General features: G+C 47.0%; 1 protein-coding gene and 1 long non-coding RNA gene across 4 annotated transcripts in view; one reads left to right on the top strand and one right to left on the bottom strand.

The window, feature by feature from the left end:
* Positions 1–6,564, bottom strand: part of LOC122541055 (zona pellucida sperm-binding protein 3-like) — a 46,218-nt gene that overhangs the window by 31,515 nt on the left and 8,139 nt on the right. The window lies entirely within an intron of this gene.
* LOC122541061 lies at positions 3,589–3,923 on the top strand. Its single transcript, XR_006309503.1, has 2 exons — positions 3,589–3,691; positions 3,769–3,923. It is a non-coding gene; the product is annotated as an uncharacterized LOC122541061 (long non-coding RNA).

Here is a 6,564-nt window from a genome sequence, read left to right as displayed (position 1 = left end):
AGTGCAGGAATCTTTATTCAATTTCCACCACCAGGAAGATAGGAAAACACCCGGGTGGCCAGTGACAAACACTGCCCTTCACATCAAAGGACAGTGCTGTGTGGTCAAAACAGTGAAGGGGAGGGTAACGACGAAACCAAAATAGAGTTTGAGGGAGAAATGATGCACTCCACTCCCTGCGGCACCCACCTCTCCCTGAACAACTCCAGGGTGTTGGTTGACACCGCGTGCTCCTTCTCCAAGGACACCAGGGCTCTAACATAACCGCGGAAGAGGGGCAGGCAGTCGGTCCTAACGACCCCCTCCACGGCCCGCTGCCTGGACCTGTTGATGGCCAGTTTGGCCAGGCCCAGGATAGGCCCTCCTGGTAATAACTCAATGAGTTCAGTCAATGGTAGAAATTGTAGAGATTGGGGCTGGTTGATTGGTTCAATGTTGCTGCTTCTGGTCACATTGGTGTCAGGTGAGTGCAGGTTGTGTGTATAAAAGGAGCTGGTTGGGGGTGTGTGGGGATGGTTGAGTTGTTTGTGATCATGGGTGATTTTGTAGTGAGGGGTTTGTTCCCTTTGTTGGTGTTAGATGGAGCTGTTTGTTGCTCTGAAACATGGCAACAGTTTCTGAGACAGAGGTTTCCATAGACAATAGTGAGAGCCAGCCCTGTTCCTGAGAGAGTGCCTCCTCATGGGGGTCCCATTGGTTCTAGTTTCTGAATGTCTCAGGTTGGGAGTGTGTCCCTACTGCAGACTGTGATGGTGCAGTGTGGAGAGCACAACCTGCTGGTCAGGACCCAGCTGGATTTATTTGGAACCAGGCACCTGATTAAAGCTGCTGACCTGACCCTGGGGACAGCTGGTTATTGGCCAAACAGGGTCTACCCTGAGAACCAGACTGTCCTCTTTGACTGTGGGCTGCATGAGTGTGGCAGCAGATTGCAGGTAATGGGGGTTGTCTACACTTGCTGGAAGCTTGGGCTATAGATGATTCCTGACTGTAACCCTAAATGTGATAATATTGAGGACGACCAGTCTACTACATTTCAAATTCTCAGATGAGGTTCCTCTCCTGGATTGTCTGTCCCTGAACTGTTCTCCATCTCTCGCCTCGTGCTCCTGTTGTTCTGTTACAGTGTATGTTGTATCAGTGTGAGTTGGGTATCATGTGGGGGCTCGAGTGGTGTTTTGTTACTGTGAATGTTCTCCTGATTTCACTTACTGACCTTCTATAGTGTGGCTTTCTCAATTAGGAATACTTTCCCAATAGTGAGGTCACAGGAACACAACTCTTAGCTGCATAACTTGTGTTTGGTTATGGAGCTACTTTCTATCCAAGTATCAGGCAAAATGATTTGACTGAGAAATGAAGCTCACTCACTTCAATAATATCTGTTTCAGATCTTGTCTCAGACAATCAGTATGTTTATTATACACTTAGAAGCGTGGTGCCTGAAGTAAGGCACAGAGTTTAGCAAGTACATATCTTATATCGGATTCACTACTCCAAACCCGGTGCCCATGACTATTGTTTATCTCTTGCCATACCCGGCCTTGTGAATAACCAAGTACAAGTTTTACTCGGCCATTTCACCACATCCTGCTGTGGCCCATTGTTAGGTATATCCTTCACAATTATCTGCTTCCCCAGCTCTCCACCCCCCCCCCCCCCCCCATCTATTTGTCTACCATTGTTTGCAGGCACGTCTCATTCTTGCATTCACATTTTAGCGAATACAAAAACAATTATAAATTTCTTCCACATAGTTTTCATTCTTGTTGACTCAGCTCTTGGGTGAACCAATTACTCACTGGTGTGAGTGCATTTATCTTGCATAAGTAATTATAATTGCAGAAGTAACACTACTTTACCTATATCCCACATCTCCCTCCCACTGGGGGTGCGAGCCTATGAATAAATTGACTGCTCTTATACTTGAGGAGCTCTACATTTAGCCTGTTGGTAAAACTATTTTTATTTTATTATGGCTAGTTATTTTCTCTATTCTTCCCATCTCATGCACACTGTTTTATTCCCTCACCTTACTGTTAATCTCTCTGCATTCTGCTAGTAATCTCTGCTCACAATCTGAAGGTTTCATGATTCCACTGGGAGATGATGGCTAAAAGATTCCTGCAGCCTTTTCCCTGTGATAACAATCACCACGTCCCTATTCCCTCAGTATTTATCTCTAATTTAGTCTGGAAAACCAACACACTCTGCCCATTCAACCAGCTTATGGTTCAGGAATTCTTATCCTGCTCTTTGGAATGATGTCAAACATTGTTAAATTGATCCTAAGTGACTAACCCCTGACCTGCGACCTGTTGCCTTTGAATCCTGGTTTTTCCAGCTCAGGGTGTGGGAAAGCAGTCTCCTGGCCCTGAGCCTGTCATGCTCTGCAAATAATGTCCAAATAGGATGTTGTCATTGTGAACCCTGTGTAGAATATTTTCATTTTAGATCAGACCCTCATTCGTAACCTGGTGTCTTCCACATGACTGGAGATTTCCTGGTCTACACGACCCACCTGACCCACATCCCAAACTATCCTGGATCTGTCATTGTGAGAACTAATGGTGCTGCTGTCCCCGTTGAATGCCGTTATTTGAGGTGAGGATCTTTACTCAATTGTCAGTATGATCCCCTGCTGCTGTTGTCTGACACTGTCCTAAAATGGCTGCCCTGTCTCCTTCCCCCAGGAAGGGCAATGTGAGCAGCATCCCATCAAGCCCACCTGATCCCATTCAGCTCCACCAGGTCTGGAGAAGGGCATCTGTCATTCACCCTGCGTCTGATGAATGGCATGTGATGGGTGGCTGGGGAGGGATCTCCTGGTGTCTCTCTCTGGGAGTTGTACCCATTGGCTCCAACCCTTGTCTTGCTGTACTTCAGGTGACTGGCTGACAGAGCGCACTTCCACTGACTACTCCCTGGGAGACCTCATTCACATTGAGGCATCTGTTTCAATGGCCAACCATGTGCCCCTGAAGCTGTACATTGATCGCTGTGTAGCTACACTGAGCCCAGACAAGGACTCCACCCCGAGATACAGCATCATTGACTACAATGGGTAAGGAGCTCTCTGCTTTCTCCAGCTGCTCCCATCTCAATGGCTTCACTCCATTCACTTCATGGCCCTTTGTCCATCTGCAGTTGCCTCCTGGACAGCAAAGCAGAGGACTCCTTTTCAACCTTTGTGTTCCCGAGAGACGGGCGGGAACCGGACAAGGAGATTCCAGGAACAAAGCTTGTACTTTCCAGAAGCTGCAGAATATGTAAGTTCCCTCTCCCTGTCCCTCAGGGATGTTGTTGTTGGGAGAGGTGATGCACCATGTGGTTGATGGGCTGTTTCTCTTGTTTAGCTGGACCCCATTGGAGGAGTCAGTGACATTTGTGCCTGTTGCCATGTGGGGAACTGTGGGAGCACAAGGGAGATCCTGATCCCCTCCAGAGGAAGGAGAGGCCTTGGCACTGAAGCTGGTAGGACATTGACCCTCTAGATGTTGGGGATCTCCCCTCACCCCCACTCCCTCCTCCCTGACTGGGATGTTTGACGTTGCAGAGAGTGAAGCTAGATTGAAGTGGGAGGGAGAGGCCTCAATTGGCCCCCTGATCATTCTGGATACAGAGCTGACCAACCTGGCAACTCAGCCCCTGACTGAGGGTGACAGAAGGATGCAGGAGAGGTCTCCAAGTGGTGAGTTGGCTGCCTGCTAGTTTCCCTTTCTGTCCCTGTTTTCCCTCCGTAACCAGTGGTTTCTCCTTGTTTTGTAGGTGTGGAGTCAGAGCTGGTTGTGATGGTGGTCCTGACTGTGACAGCTGTCTGTCTGATCTCTGCTTCATTGCTGGCCTTGTTCCTGTACAGGAGACACAAGCAAACACCCATCAACTGGTGATTGAAATAGTCAATAAAGCAGTGATTCATGGTGTCTTCTCTCTGGATCTGGTTTGTTTCTGCATCCTTTCTTAGTTTAAACTATTCGTGGGTACAATCCCTGGGTTGAGCCTCTCCAATCCATGAAGTGAGCTTTCTGAATGATTGGGTTATGGAAGATATTGTTTGCTCCTTCCAGGGAGTACAGGGGACTGATGACCACCTTGGAAAGGTGCTTTCCATTCTGATTAAATCACTGTTTGCAGAATGTCCTGGAGGAACGGCTCTGATGTGGCAGTGTCTGAGGGAGGAACAGTTGGCGTTTCTAGTCTGTTCTGATTCTCTTCAGAAGTGTCCAAATGGATTCCCAATGTTACCATCTCCTGAGATGCTGGCAGTCCTGTTGTGTTTGTGAATTGTTATCCCTCTGATTTCTGACCTCTACAGTATTGGGATATTCAACTGATGGACTGAAAATTATCATGCCCCTGAAGCACAAAGCTGTGTTGGCAAGTCCTGAATGGTTCTTGTCACTTGACTGAATAGAAACCTAATTTTGAATGTGGATGACTCTAATGATCTATTCAGAGTTGAATTTAAACTGTGCTCACTCCTCCAGGACAGGGGATGTGGTTGAAGACATCTAACACCACCTCTAATATGGACATTTTTGAACATGTCACTATCTACATCCCCACTTGCCACATCTTCCATATCCTTCTCCACAGTAAACACTGAACTGTTCTCCCTCCTTGTGGGAGCACAAGATAGTAACAATACTGTCATCAAGTAATGGAGGGCAAGATGTGTAATGCTACCAGTGTAGCTGCAGAAGATGAACTGTTTCCTGTTCCTGACAAAAGGCAGGCAGAGCTGGGGCCTATGCAGGTGCCCATGGCGACCCCTTTACTCTGAATTGGTTTGACTAAACTGCAGAACATCTCTGGGCCTCACATCAATCAACTGCACCACCTTCTGGCTGAACACTCCAACTCCCCTTTCCACTCTGCCAAGGACATGCAAGTCCTGGGCTGCCTCTACCACCAAATTCTAGCCTCCCAATAACTAGAGGAAGGACACCTTCTCTTCTACCTTTTGATCTCGTGGTTGGAGGGTTCCAATGTGGACTTCACCAGTTCTGATCTTCCTTTCCCACCGTATCCCTGATCCAACCATCTAACTTAGCACTGCCCTCTTTCTCTTTGAACTGTCCAACATGTCTGTCTTCTTTCCCATCTACTTGTCCTAGGACCATCACACCCACCCTGACCCCACCCCGACCTCAACCTTCAACTAACTGTATTGTATTCCCAGATACTTTTCCACACCCCTTTGCATTTATCTCTCTGCCCTCTTGGGACCCCCTCCCACATTCCTGATGCCAAGCTTCTGCTTGAAATGTTGACTCTCCTGTTCATTGGATGCTGCCTGACCAGCTGTGCTTTTCCAGTACCACATGTTTTGACTCTGATCTGCACATCTGCAGCCATCCTCCCCTCCCTGGTCCAATATAGTCAGTTCCCATAAACAACCCCTTGACAAAAGGCAAGTTCAGAAACTACTCTCTTGCAAATCCAAAAGCAGAAAGAGCCCCCCCAGATTTTGTGACTGTAGAGGTGGGGGGAAAATAGCTTCCACTTCAATGCCTTAGCAGCACTGCTGAAAGTTATAAGTACTGATTCTGAGAGCTTGAGCACACCCATGCAGGCTGCTTCTATTGTTTCAATTTAAATAGAAAACCCAAGGCCTCGTAGTCTGTTTCCTGGTTTTCGACAGACAGCTCCCACCTTTGCCTCAAAGACTCTCTTCAAAAACTGGAAGAATATATAATTCTTAAAACCGTAGCATTGTCAGATGCTGAAGACTCTGGAAAGAACTTAGACTCAGGACTAAAAGTAAAATACTGCACAGGCTGAAAATCTGAAACCACAGAATGCTGGGAAAACTCAGGTGGTCTGGCAGCATCTGTGGTCAGGTTCTGCTAACCTTCCAAGAGTCTCACACAACACAAATGTGAACCTGTCTCCCCAGTTGCTGCTAAAATGTCTCCCGCATTCTCTTGGGCAGCATGGTGGCACAGTGGTTAGCATTTGGTTCGATTCTAGTCTTGGGTGACTATCTGTGTGGAATTCTCCCTGTCTCTGTGTGAGTTTACTCCCACAATCCAAAGATGTGCAGATTAGATGAAATGTCTATACTAAATTAACCATAGTTTTTAGGGATATGTAGGTTATGGGCATTAGTCAGGGGTAAATGTGGAGTAAGAGGATGGGTCTAGGTAGCTTATTTTTCAGAGGGTCAGTGTGGACTTGTTGCACTGAATGGCCTGTTTCCACACTGCAGGGAGTCCAGGTTAATTAAACTCCTGATTCCTTGACACCGATGGCTATCACCGTCTTAGGCTCAGGCTTCTGTCTTAGGCTCAGGCTTCTGTCTACAGGTGGGTGGAACAAGTGGCATAATGGTGGTGTTCCTGAGACAGGAAGTCAGTGAGTCAGGTTAATCATCTGAGGCTGGAGGCTCAAATTTTATTGCAGTTGCTAATGGATTTTTGTGTTCCTTTTTTTTTTGAAAATATCTAATCTCAGTAATTGTGACTGCGAAACTAATCTTTGATAAAATCCCATCTCGTTCACAATTCCCATTAGGGAAGGAAATCTACCATCTTGACCTGGTCTGGCCTAAATGTGACTCCA

The sequence above is a fragment of the Chiloscyllium plagiosum genome, chromosome 36 (assembly GCF_004010195.1).
Source record: "Chiloscyllium plagiosum isolate BGI_BamShark_2017 chromosome 36, ASM401019v2, whole genome shotgun sequence".
In the NCBI taxonomy this organism is placed as follows: Eukaryota; Metazoa; Chordata; class Chondrichthyes; order Orectolobiformes; family Hemiscylliidae; genus Chiloscyllium; species Chiloscyllium plagiosum.
Note: the sequence above shows the minus strand (reverse complement) of the source record. Positions and strands in the feature narration are given on the sequence as shown.